The 22057-nt window shown below is 33.2% G+C and overlaps 1 long non-coding RNA gene across 1 annotated transcript; it reads right to left on the bottom strand.

Moving 5' to 3' along the window:
- Positions 1–1671: 1671 nt before the first annotated feature.
- On the bottom strand, positions 1672–21826 carry LOC124887348. The gene is made up of 2 exons (XR_007044899.1): positions 21321–21826; positions 1672–3347 (listed from the first exon to the last, which is right to left on the bottom strand). It is a non-coding gene; the product is annotated as an uncharacterized LOC124887348 (long non-coding RNA).
- Positions 21827–22057: the final 231 nt, after the last annotated feature.

Genomic DNA, 22057 nt, shown 5'->3' with positions numbered 1-22057 from the left:
TCATTAAAAGAGTCCACTTTAGACAAAATGATCTTTTACGCTTTTACCTACAATTAAATTATTCAAAATAAATATACTAAGATTTTTCTTCAATTAAATTTTTTCCAAATTTGTGTCCTACTTGAATTATTTCACCAAAATAAACACCCGTTATTTTTTTGTCCTACTTGATTTCTTTCAACAAAAAAACACCCGTTTTTTCTCCCTACTTAATTTTATCAAAAAACACCTGATTTTTTCATCCAAATTTGTGTTCTATTTGGTCTTTTCCAAATTTATGTTCACCCGCTTTTTCTCCCTACTTGGTTTCACCAAAAAAATGTCGGATTTTTTTCATCCAAATTTTTGTTCTATTTGGTATTTTCCAAATTTGTGTTCTATTTGGTCTTTCCCAATTTGTTTTCAATTTGATTTGTTTTGCCTATTTGATTTCATGTTTGGTTTGTACATTCTGTCCTTCTATATAAATTCTTGAGCTTTTTTAATTGTTCATCGTTATAAACTGTTATGGTTTTTCATTGTTCATATTTGGTTTGCCATTATTCATCGTTCTTCGTCTCAACACAGTTTCAATAATTTTATTGTTAGGTTTTTGTCGTTATATCATCTCTCCTTTTTACATTGTTAATTTAAACACAATATATTACTTGCTATGCCATCTTAAATTGCTTAGTTTAATTTAGCTTAACGTATACATCAGTCTACTTAGATTGAGGTGTACATTAGACTACTATTTTGTTTTTCACCGATTCTGTTATTACCTTATTGTCTCCTGTTAGTTGAATATATTATAATTTCGGTTGTTCAAACTAACCTTCTTTATCTACCCACCTACACACAAGATTCACATATTCAGGTATAATTCTCCTCATCTCACAAATTTACCTCTATTATAAAATTATGAAATTATATGTTCTTATCGTTTTAACTTTTTTTTCTTAAAGCTTATTACTATGGATCCAATCACCGAAGTTGTGGGTATCAACATCTTGCGTTATATTTGATTTGTGCATTCCATACTTTTATAGAAACACTTATAAGTTTAATCTTTTGTCAATTTGATTTACAGTATCTTGAAAATATGAGAATATGTAAATATTGATCGAAAATAGAAGTTTTCTTGAGTTGAGAAGTTTTAGCAAGAGTTCCATCCATGGTACCTCATCCAGAGGCAAAAGTCCTATATATGAGGTTGGTAATTACAAACTTGGAAAGAAATCAATAATTGCAAACTTTGAAAGTTTTAATGTATAGCTGTAAAATCAATGATTGTACTTTTTTCATCGAATGTTGCCTCATAAACTTTGCCGAATTCAATTGAAATTGGAGATGTAGATAGAGTACTAGGACCAAAGTAGTGGCCAAAGTCATAAATACAAGTTTATAGCATGAAGTGAAGAAAACAAAAATATTTTATTTGTTTATACTATATATCGACTTCACTTGCATGGGAAGAATGAAGGAATGTCAATCGATACTCTAATTTTTTGGCATAGGAATATGCAGTAATTTCTATATTTTGTTTGCTGGATTCAACTCTGTACTAAATCTAAAGAAGAAAAGGGATTAAGGTAAGAGGGTTCCTCTCCGGGATGAATGACAATGTCACACCCCAATATTGGATGAGACAAACAACAACTATAGGAACACATACTATAAAAATAACCTAGATGAGAAAATGAATCACTATACAAATGAAATTGCTGATAAGAAGCTGTATTTACAATAGCAACCAATTAGACAATCCGATACATATGACATGTAAATCTATGAATACATATGACTGCTTTATAATGTCTACAAAGCCTCTAATGGAATTCATGACTGTAAAACCATTAAAAAATATATGCTGAAGACTCGTCAAGGCCCTAAATCAACTTGAAGCTCACCAACAGCTACTGAGTTTCCTGTACTTCTATTAGGGAGATCTACTAACTAAGAACCTGTTCTTGCAACATAGAACGCTAGTCTCCCGTGAGGGTCGTCAGTACGAAGTAATGTGCTGACTATGTAAGGCATGACATAACCATAAGTGAAATAAGAGATTAATGAAATCAGGGACCAGTATATAAATGTATAGCTAAGGATGAACGACCACCTTTACTTACATTTGTGGAAGCCTGTACATTACATGTTTTTCTTTACTTTACTATTCTTTGCTTTATAGTCTTTGTAAGCCATGTGATATATATAACCAACTGAATAGTGATAAAAGAGGATGAACCATGCTAGGCCTTATATCCCTGGGATACGTTCCCTATTAATACACAAATCGGGATCGAACAATGCTAGGCTTTCCTTTTACCCCTGGGATACCACCCGATAATTGAATTGACCCATGCTAGGTGTTCCTTCCGCCCTTGGGATACCACCCATAAATCTATGTATTGGGATCGGCCCATGCTGGGCTTTTTTCCCTGATCTACCACCCACATATAAACATATTCACGTTACTTTATTTCTTTAATCTTTGAAATTGTTATTTTGGCGGCCACAATATTATTAAGCTTTGGGACTATAGACCAGTAAAAAGAAATATGTGAATATTCACTTGAGGAAATAACAATGAAGTAGCAAGTATTTGTAATTGTAATAGCAATGTAATACTTTGGAGCATAAATGACACAATCAGTACTTTGACATCTTAAATGGAACATAGGTGCATTTCGAGTTAAGGCATATAACTCAATATAAGAGATCGGCTTTCTAGACAGTGATGCAACTAAATACTTAGTAAACAGTGTCAAATGAAAGGTACATGAACATAAGAACTACTGGAGCATGTCGATAGATTCGATTTAGGGATAAATACATATTCCATGTAAGGAGATGCAAACTATAGAATGGAACGAGTAGGGATACTGCGAGGTAACATTATAGACTACGACAATGGGAGTGATTCCCAATGAAGGGAACATGTAAATGTGTGAGAAAATAAAGTATATTATCAAATAGACAATTGAAGAAAGTTGGTAGTAAATGGGCATATTGCATACATAACACATGAGCACACTTACCATGTGTAATCTAGGGTCTTATTGACATATAGAAAAGGAACAAGGGTTTAACTGGAAAGTGTAAATACATAAATATAGTAATAAATACATATTTGAAATACTTTGACACATTTGTGAGATCATAGGGAGTAGGAACAAGGTCATTATTGACACTGAAAATCGTACATCATTTCCATATATCCTTTACTAGTGAGAACACTTGGGAAGCTTACTTTGTTGGTACTAACACTAATATGAGATTTCATGCCAAAGAAGATGAAAAAGATTATCCTTACATACCTTATCTTCCGACCAATGTCAGCAATTCAGCCTTTCCTTTTAAGTGTTACACTACAATATAAGGACATAATGAAGCTAATATTAGAACCTACTCACATTCTAATTCTAAAAAAATAGTAGCTAAATACTTGACGGGTAGTAAGACCATCCAAACCCCCAAACACATGATGTATCACCATACCCTTATTTTATACTTCAATGGAAGTTTCATTCAACCATTGTATAAGGTGAATCACTTTCTCATAAAAGCAATATAGATAAAACAACCCATATATAGTCACAAAATCCATAAACCGCCAGAACAACCCCCATGTTTGCACCTTCATTTCTACCCTGTACTAAAATCAACCAATCCTTTTTAAGGCCAGACATGATTTCCTAACTTCTCAATAGAGTAATATAGATCCAACATCACAATATAGTTAGAAATGTTGAGCTCATTCTTTCAATTACCATCCCATGAGTTTCAATATACAAGTATGTATAAAATGCGCAAATGAGCTAACAATTATAAGTTAGGGTAGAGCCTTACCTTGGATATCTCAATCTATTATTTCCCCCCAATTAATATCTTTGTGACCTTCTTTAAATCACAAAATAGAAAAGGAACATTAGCACAAGCATCAGATGAAAATAGACCAACAACCCAAGCTTGTGACATAAAATTCCTACCTTAATCTTTGAAAGATAATTGTAGCACCTTGGCTACTAACACATATATATTCACTCCCCTTAAATAACTTTCTAATGTATTCAAAACTAAGGAGAAGAGAAGGTGATCTTATGGGCTGCTTTACAGAAAATATTTTGAAGAACACTTAGAACCCTAATGAAAAATAGGGAGGTTTTTTTAAGGATAGAATAGAGAGATCAAAAGACTTGAGAGAAATTGAATTTGATGATAAAAGTGAGAGTTTATTGATAATTTTTTGACATTTAAAGGACTTACTTTGCTGGCTCATTCTCTTCTTTATTTCCAGCCACCATTTGGCTCTAATTTGGACCATAAATACTAAGTAGGTGATGCACCTACTTTGGCCATTTAAGCTGGTCAAAAGTACGAGCAGGTGATGCACCTGCTAGGACATTTTTAAGTAACTCTTTCTGGGCTTGGAAAGATTGGGACTAGGGCTTCCATTCTCCTTATTTTCTTTTAGTTAATTTGGGCCTCAAATAAGTCCATCAATATAGGCTTAGATTTGGTTGATTAGTCTAAGTAGGTGATACATCTACTTGTCACCTACTAGCTTAATAAAGTCAAGAAAGAACCTCATTTATTTTATCCTATATTTCCAACATCTTAATCCTTCTACTCTATCTTAACACTTAACTCTGATTTTAAGCTTATATACCTCCTTACAATCTCAAGTTTAAATATTTTGTCAGTGATAAGTTGGTTGTGTATGTTTAGAAATATACGGGGCATTCCATTATCCCCTCTTTGGATCATTCGTCCTCGAATGAAAAGTATAGATAATGGATTGATTAACCCTAGAATTTTCCATAAAAATGTGCTAGAGTTTTCTTTGTAAATAGGACTGCACCAAATATGTTGGATAACAAGAATCACGTATAGAGCCTCATAGGGCATCTCAATAGATATAATACAAGAAATGAGAATATGATAAATAAACCTCCTCTCTTGGCCATGTATTTTGGTGAAGGTCATTTCAGTTTAGCATAATCTTCCTTATTTTCTTCTTTAGACAAGTAAAATACATAGAATTAAGGAATTTAAGTATAAATCAATGCCTAAATGTATGACATCTGAGTGAGATATCAAATAAGCAAATGCTTATGAAATATGTGATCAGATAAGCGAAGTACATGATTTAAAATCCTCCTATTGATGTTTGGAATAAGGATAGGTATTTAGGATTCTTATCATCTTTTACTTTCTAAGCAACTTGTTCTATATTTCGTTCACCCACAATCACTTTACTGGAGGCTATATCCCACAAATAATCGAAAGCTGTATCTTTTGTCCTTAACTTCTTGACCTAACAACTAAAAAATAGCTATGGGGACTTATTTGAATAATAGGTCCTTGTTCCTTTACTATCCTTAAGGGGTACAATGAAGAATGGATCTCCCACAAATTTCTATAAAATGGAAACACGAGGGATTAACTTCCCCTAATTACTATCTTTGTGACCTTCTCTAAATCATAAAATAGGAAAGGAACATTAGCACAAGCATCAGACGAAAATAGACCAACAACCTAAGCTTGTGACATGAAATTCTTACCTTAATCTTTGAAAGATAATTGCAGAACCTTGGCTTCCAACACCTATATATTCACTCCCCATGAATAACTTTCTAATATATTCGAAACTAAGGAGAAGATAAGGTGATCTTATGGGCTGCTTTACGGAAAACATTTTGAAGAACACTTAGAACCCTAATGAAAAATAGGGAGGTTGTTTTAATGATAGAAGAGAGAGATCAAAAGACTTGAGAGAAATTGAATTTGATGAGAAAAATAAAAGTTTATTGATAATTTTTTGGCCTTTAAAGGCATTACTTGGCTGGATCATTCTCCTCTTTATTTCCATCCACCATTTGGCTCTAATTTGGACCATAAATACTAAGCAGGTGATGCACCTACTTTGGCCATTTAAGCTGGTCAAAAGTCCAAGTAGGTGATGCACCTGCTAGGAAATTTTTAAGTAAATCTTTGTGGGTTTGGAAAGATTGGGACTAGGGCTTTCATTCTCCTTATTGTCTTTTAGTTAATTTGGGCCTCAAATAAGTCCATCAATATAGGCTTAGATTTGGTCGATTAGTCTAAGTAGGTGATACATCTACTTGTCACCTAAGTAAGCACCTCATTTATTTTATCCTATATTTCCAATATCTTAATCCCTCTACACTATCTTAACACTTAACTCTGATTTTAAGCTTATATACCTCCTTACAATCTCAAGTTTAAAAATTTTGTCAGTGATAAGTTGGTTGTGTATGTTTGGAAATATACGGGGCATTACATCATCCCCCCTTTGGATTATTCGTCCTCAAATGAAAAGTATAGCTAATGGATTGATTAACCCTAGAATTTCCCACAAAAATGTGCTACAATTTTCTTTGTAAATAGGACTGCACCAAATATGTTGGATAACTAGAATCACGTATAGAGCCTCATAGGGCATCTCAATAGATATAATACAAGAAATGAGAATACGATAAATAAACCTTCTCTCTTGGCCATGTATTTTGGTGTAGGTCATTTCAGTTTAGCATAATCTTCCTCATTTTCTTCTTTAGACAAGTAAAATACATAGAATTAAGGAATTTAAGCATAAATCAATACCTAAATGTATGATATCTGAGTGACATATCAAATAAGCAAATACTTATGAAATATGTGATCATATAAGGGAAGTACATGTTTTAAAATCCTCCGATTGGTGTTTGTAATAAGGATAGGTATTTAGGATTCTTATCATCTTTTACTTTCTAAGCAACTTGTTCTATATTTCAGTTCACCCATAATCACTTTACTGGAGGCTATATCCCATAAATAATCGAAGTCTATATCTTTTGTCCTTAACTTCCTGACCTAACAATTAAAAAATGGCTATGGGGACTTATTTGAATAATAGGTCCTTGGTCCTTTACTATCCTTAAGGGGTACAATGAATAATGGATCTCTCACAAATTTCTCCCAAAAAATCATAAGACTTTCTAGACAATTCACTGTATAATTTATAAGTCCTGATATACTGAGGGCTTAACTTCCCTTATTTCATAAATTTTATGATACTTTTCACAGGTGATTCTTATAAGAACATATATCTGTTAATTTGAACTCTAAGTATTGTGTTGCACTCTTGGGTAGGCGTTATGCTAAGCCATTGTATAGGGTTATACTAAAATTCACATATATGCTCAAGATTTTCTGACCACAATCCTCATTTCATCAAGATACAAGGAAACTTTATCCCAACAATTTCAATACTTTGATCAATAAGCACAAAAAGGCATATAACATATGGACAAATATGTCACATAAAGTCTATGATATATAATTAAATTATTAGCACAAAAGGGGCACTTAACCTATGAACTTATGAACCTAAGAAGTATGCAACATATTTGCAATTGAGCTATAAAAATATGTGAATTATGTCCAAGTAAGCTATGAAAACATGTATTAGGTTGCACATACAAACTATAAAGTAGGATGTAAGAAAATGAAATATAAGACATGTAGCATGTGGTCGGATATATTATAAGTACAATAGTATGCGAGCAGTTGAGATAACTCATGGAACAAATGATGCAAATAATGTACAAATACACTATGAAATCATATATCCATATAAACAGGTAGACTATAAAACATGAAGCTATACAAGAAAGAGAACTATGAAATCAAAATCACATTGAGCAAGTGGACTATATCGCATGGATAAGTAGACTAATATGTCAATAGGTACACGTATGGAATATGAGAAAATGTGCACATAGACAGATAACTAACTATCAGGCTTATAATTATTAAGCAAGTAGGCTTTGAGGCACGTAACATATAAGGAAATGGTCTATGAAGCATATAACCATAGACAAGTGATCTGCGGCAAGTAACCCATGTGATATACAATATATAGGAAAAGGTATTATAAAATATATGGAAATAAGTAAGGGTTCTATGAAAGGGCTAACACCTACATGTAAGTGTTCTACGACACACGTAACAAATAAGAAAATAATCCACTAAGGGCAAATGACAAGCGAATATAAGTTATGGAACATGTAGCATGTATATTATGTACCAAACTAACCTCTAGAAACTAGGAGTCATCTTATTAAATCGTTCTGCCACATTAAGTGCAAGCATACGATCACTAACGTTAAATAATAAGTGGGATAATTCTGCTCATGTTCTTTACTCACCTTAAAACACATGAAATTGGTTTCCCTATATTATCTTTCTAACCTCCTATGAATTCTCTTTATCGACGTTTCCTTCTGATTCAATGTAAATACTAGGTCCATGATAGAAAAAAATCCTTAACAGTTCATTTTTATGAGTAAGAGGTCAAGGTCAACCTTATCTTTGCTACTGACCTAGAACATCATTACAACCAATGTTTGGTACCATATAAAAGTTCAAATAAGCAAGTTACTAATGAAATTTAAAGGCACTATTGTATATAAACACTTATTTACAACAAGTCAAACATAAATTTCAAGTACTTGCAAAATTATATCATAATTCTAAAACATCTGTCGTTTAGTCACTTTGGGCTTAACTAGATGGGCCAATCCATGGTAACTAATTTTTCCATAACAAGTGAGGACTAAAAAATCTTGTATCTTAACAAGTGATGGCAATCCAATACCTTTAATCGAGTAATTTAAATAAGCTAGGCATCAAGGGAATTGCTATATCAGGGAGTCAAGTGAACAAACGGTACTTTATACTTCACATCAATTTTAACAACCATCAGAACTCTATGCATATGCATAACAAACTATCTCTTATTTTAATAGGGATAATACAAATGCATCCTTAAATGATAGGTTAGGTCAAGTGTATATCTTCTTATCACCCCTCTATTCTTGTATTTAATAAGACTAGGCATCAAAATATGCATTCATATTGAGTTAGAATGTCACTCTTACCTACTTTGATGTCTAACTAATACCTTTTTAATCAAAATTACTAGCTTCGTGTATTCTAATTCCACTACAATTAGCCTAGCTAATCACAACTTAGGTCTAACTAGTCAATATTCCTTTTTCAACCTTAAGGTGTAGTCATATACTAATCCTCTATATCCTAAACATAGAACCGTAGGAACCAAGTGTACATAAACTTTTATATAAAATAATTGGAAATTCTCATCCTAGAGTTTTCTAACCACAAAATAGATTGCATGTTATTATTACCTATTCGGGGTGGTCATACACACATACCTTATAAAAAGATAAATACTAAAATCTAGAATGATATCTAGTTGGTGTTTGGTCCTTATCAACTAACTAGGGGTATCCCTAGTAATGTTATCACATTGAAAGGTTCACCTTTTAGACTATGCTACTAGCCTCTTTCAATTAATACAAAACTAGTTTAACAGATTCTATTTTCAAAATGAGTGTAACTCTAAAACCCTATATGTTTACTATTAAGGTACTAAATGTCCTCCGTAAGATTAAATCCTATATATTAAAGGACTCGTGTGGAGGAAATCTCAGACCCAAGAACCATTCACATCCTTTTAAGAAGCGCACTAAGAAATGTTTGCAACCCTTCTTTATGACTAGTTAACCATTTATAATACAAAAAAATTAATAACCCTATTATATCTTGCTCAAATGAACCAAGACAATACAAATAGTACAAATGCAGCCTTATGTGCAAGTAACACAAAAACCATTGCACTATTGTAGGCCGTGAGGGTCGGACTAAATTGGCTTACCCTAATATGAATTTTAATAACTTGAGAGACTTCTTTATAGGTTGCCTCTTAGGCATTAGTGGTGCTATCCTTTTTGCCATCTTTGACCTTAGCTATAATAGGCATTGTATGAATATGAGAGATCATAGTACGAGTAGGAATGGACTCCTTAACACTGCTCTATCACACGGCATGAAATATAAAGGAAATTAACATTTCCTAAATGTCCAAGTAGCCCCTTAATTATTAATATGGCGTGCAACACATTCATAAGTAAGGCTCTAGTAGACACGACTTTGTCGACTCCCTAGGATGAACAGTTCTGATATCATTTCTGTCACACCCCAATTCTGGATGAGGCAGATAACAACTATAGGAACACATACTATAAAAATAACCTACATGAGAAAATAAATCACTATACAAATGGAATTGTTGATAAGAAGTTGTACCAATTAGCCAAACCGATACAAATGACATGTAAATCAATGAATACATATAACCGCTTTACAATGTCTACAAATCCTCTAATGGAATCCATGACTGTTAAACCATTAAAAAATATATGCTAAAGATTAGGCAAGGCCCCGAATCAACTTGGAGCTCACCAATAGCCGTTGAGTATCCAATACTTCTATTAGGGAGATATACTAGCTAAGAACCTGTGCCTATAACATAGAACGCTAGACCCCATATGGGACATCAGTATAAAGTAATGCACTGAATATGTATGGCATAAGATAACCATAAGTGAAATAAAAGATCAATGAAATTAGGGATCAATATATAAATATATAGATAAGGATGAACGACCACCTTTACTTACACTTGTGGAAGATTGTACATTACATGCTTTTCTTTACTTTATTAGTTTTTGCTTTATAATCTTTGTAAGCGATGTGATATATATGATCAGATGATCAGAGGTAAAATAGGATGAGCCATGCTAGGCATTATACCCCTGGGGTACGTTCCTCATTAATACACAAATCGGGATTGACCCATGCTAGGCTTTCCTTTCACCCCTAGGATACCACCCGATAATGGGATCAACCAATGCTAGGTGTTTATTCCACCCCTGGGATACCACCCATAAATGTATGTATTGTGATTAGCACATGCTAGGCTTTAGCCCCTGAGCTACCACCTACATATAAACATATTCATGTTACTTCATTTCTTATGTTTGAGATTGTTATTTTGGTGGCCATAATATTATTAAGCTTTGGAACTATAGACCGGTACTAAGAAATATGTGAATATGCACTTGAGACAATAACAATGAAGTAGCAAGAATTTTTAATTGTAATAGAAATGTAATACTTTGGAGCTTAAATGACACAATCAGTACTTTGACATCTCAAATGAAACATAGGTGCAATTCGAGTGAAGGTATCTAATTTAATCTAAGAGATAGGTTTTCTAGATAGTGATGTAAATAAATACTTAGTAAACAGTGTCAAATGAAAGGTACATGAACATGAGAAGTACTGGAGCGTGTGGAGAAATTTGACTTAGGTATAAATATATATTACATGTAAGGAGATACAAACTATAGAATGGAATGAATAGGGATTCTATGAGGTAACATTATAGACTACGGCAATGGGAATGATGCCTAATGAAGGGGATATGTAAATGTGTGAGAAAATAAAGTATATTATTAAATAGACAATTGAAGCAAGTTGGTAGTAAATGGGCAGATTGCATACCTAACACATGAGCACACTTACCATGTGTAATCTAGGGTCTTATTTATATGTAAAAGAGGAACACAAGTTTGACTGGAAAGTGTAAATACACAAATCTAGTAATAAACACATATTTGAAATGCTTTTGACACGTTTGTGAGATCATAGGGAGTAGGAACAAGGTCATTACTAATGCTAAAAATCATACATCATTTCCATATATCCTTTACTAGTGAGAACTCTTAGGAAGCTTACTTTGTTGGTACTAACACTAATATTAGATTTCATGCCAAAGAAGATGAAAAAGAATAGCCTTACATACCTTATCTTTCGACCAATGTGACTACGATAATTCAATCTTTTCTTTTAAGTGTTACTCTACAATATAAGGACATAATGAAGCTAATATTAGAACCTACTCACATTATCATCCTACAAAAATAGTCGCTAAATACTTGATGGGCAGTAAGACCATCCAAACCCCTAAACACATGGTGTATCACCATACCCTTCTTTTGTAATTCAATGGAAGCTCCATTCAACCATTGTATAAGGTGACTCACTTCCTCAAAAAAGAAATACAGATAAAACAACCTATATATAGTCATAAAATCCATAAACCACCAGAACAACCCCTCATGTTTGCACCTTTATTTCTACCCCGTACTAACATTAACCAATCTTTTTTAAGGCCAAACATGATTTCCTAACTTTTCAATACAATAATACAAGTCTAACATCACAATATAGTTAGAAAAGTTGAGCTCACTATTTCAATTACCATCCCATGAGTTTCAATATACAAGTATGTCTAGAATGAGCAAATGAGCTAATAATTAAAAGTTGGGGAAACACCTTACCTTGGATATCTTAATATGTTATTTTCCCCCAATTACTATCTTTGTGACCTAATCTAAGTCACAACATAGGAAAGGAACATTAGAACAAACATTAGATGAAAATAGACCAACAACCCAAGCTTATGACATAAAATTCTTACCTTAATCTTTAAAAGATAGTGGCAGCACCCTTGCTGCCAATGCCAATATATTCACTCCCCTTGAATAACTTTCTAATATATTCGAAACTAAGGAGAAGAAAAGGTGATCTTATGGGCTGCTTTACAGAAAATATTTTGAAGAACACTTAGAACCCTAATGAAAAATACGAAGGTTGTTTTAAGGATAGAAGATAGAGATTTAAAGACTTGAGAGGAATTGAATTTGATGAGAAAAATAAGAGTTTATTGGTAATTTTTTGATCTTTAAAGGCCTCACTTTTCTGGCTCATTCTCCTCTTTATTTCCAGCCACCATTTAGCTCTAATTTGGACCATAATTGCTAAATAGGTGATGCACCTACTTTGGCCATTCAATAAGGTCAAAAGTCCAAGTGGCTGATGCACCTACTAGGACATTTTTAAGTAACTCTTTGTGGTCTTGGAGAGATTGGGCCTTGGGATACCATTCTCTTTATTTTCTTTTAGTTAATTTGGGCCTCAAATAAGTCCATTAATATAGGCTTCAATTTGGTCAATTAGTCTAAGTATGTGATACATCTACTTGTCACCTACTATCTTAATTAAGTCTAGCAAGAACCTCATTTATTTAATCCTATATTTTCTATATCTTAATCCCTCTACTCTAACTTAACACCTAACTCCTATTTTAAGCTTATATACCTCCTTACAATCTCAAGTTTAAATATTTTGTCAGTGATAAGTTGGTTGTGTATGTTTGGAAATATACAGGGTATTACAGACAAGTACCAATGGCAAACCACTACAGCAGTTGACTCTACTACTTTAAGCAATGGAAAAAGAGATAGTTGAAGTTTATGCTTTTGTGCTTTATACCATTTTCTTATCATATTTATGATTCATGTTCAACTTGTATCAATAGCCACCGCAAAAGAGGAGATGAGGCATGATAGTAAGAAAATTTGCCCTGGAATATCTCTCTGTCATTGGGACTCATACAGAATGTAATGTTGTTTTTTCACAATAGAACAAAAAATGGTTGGTATTGCTATACACGCTTCTCTTCTGATACTGCATCCCTCTTCTCTTAGATTAATACAAGTAAGGATTATACTTTTTTCCTCCTACTTCTGCTTCCCTTAGTTAGATGATAAATAATTATTTTACTTTCTATTTCAAGACCTTGATACCGGTAACATTGGACCCCATGTATGTTGTGGAGAGAGATACCTAATTAAATAATTGTCCTCTTCATAAAATAAACAAACCTGACATTTTTAGCTTCGTCTTTCACCCTTTTAAGGCCTGACATAAGAATGTGTAAAATTTAAAATGTTATATATTTGCTTAATTCTATTAGGCGGTTTCTCTATTCGTGCGATAGTAACAATAAGTATACCCTTTTTATATAACTATGTTAATAATTAAATCTATAGATTCAAATATGCACATCCATATGTTATATCTTTTTGGTCTGAATCTTTTGATATCCATTGTTGGATTTATTTGGACGAGGGCCATGCGCTTCTTGATGTTTGTATGTAAGTTTGTGCTTTTGGAGTCTATTTATCTGATGAATTTCTTTGTTATATTCTATTCATAATCACATGAAAAGATATCCTATCTATGTTAATTCTTTTGCACTAGGATGCAAATTGTCTGCCACTTTGGCTTTTGTTTTCATATGCTACTAACTATACAAGTTTCTTTATCTATTTTTAAGTTAAAAATTACAGTTGGTTTGGATTAATAAGGTGGTCAACAGTGGAGCGAAAGTAACAGAGATGGTTAGTTCAAAGGCCCTATAAGGATAAAAAAATAAGATAAAACTAGCTACTTTAATCCTCAGTGTCCCTCCTGAACAAGGTTGTTCCTTCACCTTTCTTCACTTTTGCCTTTATTGGATGAAGAAAATATTTTTGTATCTCTGTACTATCATGCTAGAGTTTGTGCTTTTGCTAGTGTGTATTGTCATCATGTGTCTTGTTTGTGATCTTGCAATTCTAGTACTAATTTGGTTGGAATAAAAAGAACTCTAGATTCAAGAGTTGTCAACTTTTTGAACTAGAATTTGTAGATTTTCCTTACCACCTTCGCTCAATAAAAGACAGACGCATGATTTTTGACACGATGCAAGACTGTGAGCATGAATGGTAACGATGCAAGTATTTGATTATATTAGGGAATCTTTTGGATAACTTAAAGATCACAAACAAGGAACCTTTGAAAGGTTTTTATCAACTTATGTGTTGTTTACTAAGCTTGTATATATAAGTTGTTACTATTGAAAACTTACCATGGTGTTATGTATGGGTAGGCTTTATGGGATGTTTCAAGAAAAATACCAACATACATGTAAAATTCTATTAAAATACTAATTAGTGTCCTTTTTGATTTATGAATCTTGATTAGAAAAAAGCCTTCTGATTTTGGGTTCTTCTTCATAAAGGTTATATGGTATCACAAATTATTAGATTCATCATTGGTAGAGTTGAGAAGGCAGAAGGTATTATTTTTTTTCATTATCAATTGTTTGAGGTTATAGTTTGATTTTGATGAACATGCTTAGTTGATAACTATAGAATATATTTGAAAATTTCCTAGCTTTAAATTTACTTTTGTCTTTTGTTAAAGAGCCATGTTTACCTACTCAAGCTTAGGTGATTTAAGTCTTTTTTTAATTCTTCTTAGAGTACATGAAATTTTGAGATGTGATGCATTCTACAATGACTTGGTGTTGAAAGATGATATAGAGTAGTACATATTTAGCTTTAATTCTCTTTTGTATCATTAGCGTGACATTTATTTGTTACAACAACAAGATTTATTCAACTCTCATGAGGGGCCATGTAAATCATGATATCCGCACCTATTAGCATATCTTTTGTAGCTTGTCTATCGTAAATCTTGTGCCTAAATCAGTGCAGCTAAATGATAAATTTAGGGGCATGAGGCATCAATTTGTGATTGATTAATCTTTGCTATTAAAAAACATATTATTTTAGCACCAGGTATATACCTTGAAGGTATATAGAGGAAAGAGAAAAATGATACAAGCTGCTGAAGAGAATGAAAGACCAGAGGAGTTCGATATATTTTGGGGCTAGAAGCGGGCCTAATGTTGGAATTAGGAAAAAATATTAGGTATAAAAGAGTAAATTTTGATATTACAGTTTTGTTGATATTCACCAGATGAATCATTGTGTTGTCTTTGTGTGTTTCTTGAAGAATTTGTTTTCACTGGATTAGACGTTAATTTCCTCATTCCACTCTATTGTTTAGTTTGTTATACTTTGATAAAAGTAGTGAAAGCTGAAAAATGAGGCAACATCCCAAATTGGTATATCTAACATGCAAACATGAAAGATGTTCAAAATTTGCAACATCGAGCACACATGAGACAGACTATATGTGCAGCTATATATTAATTATCCATCACCACCAAAGAATTCATTTTGAAAAAACTCTAATCTAAAACTTCCTCACTAAATCACACTTCTCTTGCTCTAAAAGTGTACTTTAAATAAAGGTACTCTCTAAAAGTATACTTTAATTGAGGGTAAAAGAAGTGATAAATAAAAATAAGAGAAAGTAATAAATGAATGTAATGATCCCTCAATTGCTGAAGAAGCTTACTAGAGAAAGAGAGATGATGAAGACATTAACAATATTATCCAAGCTAACATGCAATGCAAAAATGAACATACAAATCCAAGCTTTATTGAAGAAAGTGATAATATATAAAAACTTAAATTTTGAGGGTGCATACACATAAACATTTATTTAACAAATATTAATCAAAATATACTTCAAAGCTTCCCTAATTTTGAGATTGAAATCTCTAACTAGAATAAGGAAGTGTTTGGTAACATCTTTATAAAGAAGAAACACATCCGTGCCAGACTTGAGGGGATCAAAAAGTCCTCACATTATCCCCACAGTCTCTTTCTTTAGACCCTTGAGTCTCAACTCTCAAAAGAGTTCAGTGAGATCGTCTAACAAGAACAAGAATTCTAAAGAATCAAATCTAGGATAAACTGGTTGGCTGAGGGAGACTCCACTACCAGGTTCTTTCATACCTCTACCCTCAATAAGAGGAGGAAGAACAACATATCTGCTCTTAAAGATGATAATGGGAATTGGAGCTATTCCCAAGAGGAAATCAGTTCTGAGATCCTTTGATTCTACTCTAATCTCTTCTTCTTTGATCACTACAGCAACCCCATTAGATGCCAACACAACCCCTCCTCCAAGGGATCTATCAGAACTGAGGACCACCATCTTCTTGATTTTATTTCTTCACCCATTGAGATTAGGAAGGCTGTCTTCTCCTTTAAACCCACCAAGGCCCCAGGTCCATATGGCCTACACCCACTATTCTACCAAAAATTCTGGGACATCCTGGGTCCCCCCACCATCCAATTATGTATTAAAACTTTCTATTACATGAAAATAGAGAGCAAAGTCAACTCCACCTATCTCTGCCTCATTCCTAAATACTCCAATGCCATTAGCTTGAGAAACTTTAGACCCATTGGCATTTTCAACACTTAGTACAAGATAGTTACTAAAATTATAGCTACTAGACTCAAACCTTTCCTGGCCAACATCATTGTTCCTACTCAGTCTAGCTTCCTACCAAATAGAAGGACCTCTAACAATGCCATCATCATCCAGAAGGATATCTCTCACTTCAAGAAAATGAAAGGTAAAAGGGCCAACTTGATCCTCAAGATTGACCTTGAGAAGCTTTTGATAGAATTAAATAGTCCTTTGTGAGACAAGCCCTCGACTTTTTCAATATTCCCCCCAGGCTTACTAATCTCATCATGTCTTGCATTTCCTTCTTCTCCATCTCCATTCTAATAAATGTGAACAAAACTGAGCCTTTCAATCCAACCAGGGGGATAAGGCAGGGGGATCCTCTTTCTCCTTACATCTTCATCATGTGCATGGAGTTACTGTCCAGGAGAATTGATCATGAGGTGGATATCCTCAATTGGAAACCCATAGCTATTAGCAAAAGAGGCCCAAAAATCTCTCACCTCTTTTTTGCTGATAATCTTACCCTATTTGCTAAAGCTAATAAGGTAAATTGCTGGACCATCAAGAACACCTTCCAAAGCTTCAGCCAACATTCTGGACAAAAGATCAACCACCTCAAATCCAAATTCCTTTTCTCCCAAAATAGCAACCTGAGAGATAGAACCACCTTCTCTTCTATCCTTAATATTGAGGCTAAAGATAACTTTGGGATACCCGGGCTTCCTCATCTTCACTCAAAAGCCATGTACCAATGATTTCCAATTCATTGTAGACAATCTAAATTCTAAGTTGGCTAGTTAGAAGACGAATTTCCTCAACCTAGCAAGCAGAACCATCCTCACAAAATCCTCTCTGAGTAGCATTCCTACCCATGTCATGTAATACATCTCCCTCCCTTCTAACATCCACAAATCCATTGACCAAATTCAAAGAAACTTTTTCTGGGGATCAACTGTAGAGAAGAAGAAAACCCACCTTCTGAACTAGGACACCATTACCACCCCTAAGGATAAAGGGGGCCTAGGTCTCCAAAAGTCCAACATCAGGAATGATACAATATTGGCCAGTCTAGCATGGAGGCTCAATAAAAACCCTCAGACCCTTTGGGCAAACATTCTCTTTAGAAAATACTACCAGGATAGTAGATGTCTATCCAGCAAAAGTACCTACAGCATGCTAGCAGGTACTTTTGAGAGTGACAACAGAACCAACTCCATCAGTCTCAAGTGGATCTGGAAAACAAGAATCCCCCCTAAAATTAAAACCTTCCTCTGGCTTATATACCATAACAGACTTCCAATAAGCCACACCCTTGCCAAGATGAAAATAAAAAAATCCTCTAATTGCAAAGCTGCAATTACCACACTGAAGATATTGACTATATCTTTCATGAATGCCCAAAGGTCCACCATTACTGTAAAGCTGTCATTGATAAAAGTATATCTAAAAACCAGCTTAACCAATATCTTTTTCATCCCTCTAACTGGGGTAAAACTTGGAAATCTCTCCACCATACTCCTTATGACAAGATCTTGGATTGGTTGGACCTTCTACCCTTTTGACTTTGGTCGATTTGGAGGAATAGAAACCAAGATACTTTCAACAACTCCAACATCACCCGTAATATCTCTAACACTTAATTTGAAGCTGTGGAGTACAAAATGACCATAATAAATAATAATACCCTTGCTTAATTCAAATTCATCAATGTTAGGTGGGAACCCCCAACAAAAGGGATGTTTAAACTTAACACGGATGGTAGCTGCATAGAGAACCTTAGAAAAGGAGAAATAGGGGGGGGGGGGGGGGGGTTATCAGATCTAGCTCTGGGGAATGGATTGTAGGTTTCTACAAATCCTTCCATAAGACTACTAACAACTACATGGAGCTCAAAGCCCTTGTGGAGGGGATAAAACTAGTAGAGCAAAGGAACCTGCTACCCATTGTGATTAATACTGACTCTGCTGAGATTATCAATATGCTTAACACTGGAAACTTACACTATGATGCTTTGCTGGATGATTGTAGGTCAAGACTAAGAAAGTTAGGGGGACATGTGATATCCCACTGTTTCAGGGAACAAAATGGTGTGACGAATCTTATGGCCAAGCAGAGAAAAACATCAACTGACTTTGTAGATATCCAGATTTTTGAAGTTCCACCTTTGTGTGCTGCACAGGCTCTAGGGGAAGACAACGCAGGAACTTTTTTTGAAATGAGGGTTAATGATCGTAACATAAACAATGAATCCTTCCTTTTTAGTTTCTCTATTTTGGATCCTGGCTAATATAGCAGGATGGTTATGGTGGTGCATGGAAAACTCTTCCTTTTTTAATTAATGCATATCTTTTTAATAAAAAACATATTTTGTAGGAGATCAATATATTGGTGAGTGAAATTGTGAACGGAGCACGAAATGGTTGTGCTAATACACCTCCCGTTAATCATCGGATAATTACTAATCCGAACCGAACCAACGGATATCTTATAGGTTGCTAATGGATTAGTATATTTAAAAGTCGATATCTGATAAGTCGAATCGTTAAGTATATTTATCCGTTTGATCAGCCCGATAAGCAGCCCTACCCCTTACCCCTCTTCACACACATGCTTTCATCCCCATCCTAATACCCCGCTCTAATCAAATTTATACAAAAAAAATATTAATAGTAAAAAAAAATTATTTCATATTTTTTTGTTATATTATTAATAATTTAAATTTATAACACCTCTCAATTTCCGTACTTGATGTACATTTTTAAATTATTTTTTTTATTACACTCATAAGCAATTGAGTTTTCTTATCTCTTATCTTAAAATATACAAATTAAAATAGATAATTTTGATATGCATAACAAAAAATTAAATAAAGATTAGAAGAGGACTCCATAATAATCTAATTTGTTAGATTTTATCTCCATTTAAAACTAGTTACACTTTTTATCTCATATTTAATTTTAGTTTTTCTATTTACTCAAATTCAAAAAAAAATTATAAAATTTTTCTAAAAACTAAAAGGAATTCCATAATGTATGTAACATTTCTTGAATATTAATTTTAGAGGAAAAAGTAAAATCATAAATTCATCAAAATATAAGATTTTACTTGTTATAGTTAAGAAAACACTTTTGAAAATTTAATTTATTTTACATCATGTTAATTATACCCTAAGATATTATATTAAAAATTTACCTTTTAAGCCTATGATTTGAAATTAAATGACATCCAAAATCACTAAAAAAAAAATTTATAAATAAATTAAATTTGCAAGTAAAATTTAAAAAGGAATAATAAATTAGACTATCTAAATGTCTATAAATCTGCTTTGTAAGACTCCTAATATATGTGAATGTGGTACTTATTAGATACAGAAAACAGACAATCATAAATTCCATACAATTGAACTAAATATTAAAAAAATAGCTATTCATTAAAACAACATTGAAAAGAAAACAATAATATCAAGCACATACTTAAAAAAAACTTAAGCTTCCCAATTATACCAACAAAACTTCTACTTTTACAATAATCTATTATTTTCTTCTCTTCATTCTTCTTCATCCCTTTTGCAAGTCAACAATAGCAATAAAATTATTTCTAAAAATTAGAATAAACTTTCAAAAACACTTCTTCATAAATTAAACAATAGAAATGGTATTAATTTAAAATCGATTTATCTATAAGTCTTTTACTTATTAAAGTCTTTGTTTCTATTATTAGTAAAAAAAATTCTCCTTATCTTCTTCAAAGTTGTTATCATTTATAATGTGAGGCGAATTACCACAAAAATTAGATAGATATGTCAAGCCATTCAAAGGATACTTTTTCATAAGATAAAAATCAGGCTTTAATTAAGAAGGTAATGAATCAGTTAACATAATGCATATACTTTTAAGAAGAGCTTAAACCAGTGTAAATCATTAGGAAGACAATATAATCGATTTTACCGATTTACAACTTGATGATCAAATGTTGATTCAAACAAGATAAACATCAAAGAGATTTTAAACTGAAATTATTTAAGTGAAAAATATTTCTCAACCAAACTAGCCAAAGAAAAAGCAGTGAAAGACATCTTGAGTGAAATCACACATTTTAACAAAAAGACACATTTTAAGCATGTGTTGAGACGTCTGAATACACAATAACTCAACACCAACCTTTCTTAAACAATGAAGAAATGTCTAAATACGCAACAATTCAACACCAATATTTTTTAAATAATGAAGAAATTTAGATGCAACTCTATATTATCTATCGGGAACAATAGAAACAGGAAGGCATCCACACAGTGCGGGAGATTTCTGCTTAAGAAAGCACAAGATTCGACATTACAAATTTAACAATCATCCTAAAGCTAGCACTTAAGCGAACACTATAAGAAATATGAAATAGTGGAATATTACCTTTTTTTGGGCAGCGAAATAGGACAACAAGTTCACGACGACTTCACCAACTTGCTTTTGATTTGAAAAAAGACAAGGAAAAATAAAACTTGAACCAAAATTTGCATAACTCCAGGTTGGGGACAGAAGTCCAAATCCTAACCAAGTAGAGAAGTTTAGCCCTTTTTCGTTCGAAAAAAATCTTTAAACAATAGAGAGAAGGATTAATATGGAAATTCAAAAATCTCAATTCTTGAGAAATTGGTGATGTGGGATAGAGAATGTCAAGGGTATTTTTGAGAATGTTGATTAAGTATTTCAAATTGAGGATAAGATTTGATAAGCAAGTTGGAATTGTACTGTTTTTGTATGAATTTGAAATTCGAACGTTGGCTGAGCTGGACGGATTGGGTCGGGTTTTGCTGTTGGATTGTTGTTGTTTGAAAGTTGGTTTCTGGTGCGGGTTGGTTTTGCCAAAGCTCTTACGGTTGTACGTTTTGGTGTTGTACGACATTTTTTGTTGTTATGATGAAGCTGTTGTCATTGTTTATGGATTAAAGGGTAAAAGGGGAAAAAAGTTGGGCCGGGTATGTTTTAGATGGGCTGGGGAGGTTGATTGGGCTGGTGTTATTGTTAGTCGACCCATTTTTTAGGAAATGGGAAAGGGAGATTGGGTAAATTAGGAGGGTTTTGGGGTTATTTCCAAAATAACCCTAATTAGATTAGGATCTAGCCATCTTATTTAATTTTTGGCCAAA

This window comes from Capsicum annuum, chromosome 9 (genome assembly GCF_002878395.1).
Source record: "Capsicum annuum cultivar UCD-10X-F1 chromosome 9, UCD10Xv1.1, whole genome shotgun sequence".
Taxonomy (NCBI): Eukaryota; Viridiplantae; Streptophyta; class Magnoliopsida; order Solanales; family Solanaceae; genus Capsicum; species Capsicum annuum.
The sequence above is the reverse complement of the archived record's forward strand: the minus strand, read 5'-3'. Positions and strand labels throughout refer to the sequence as shown.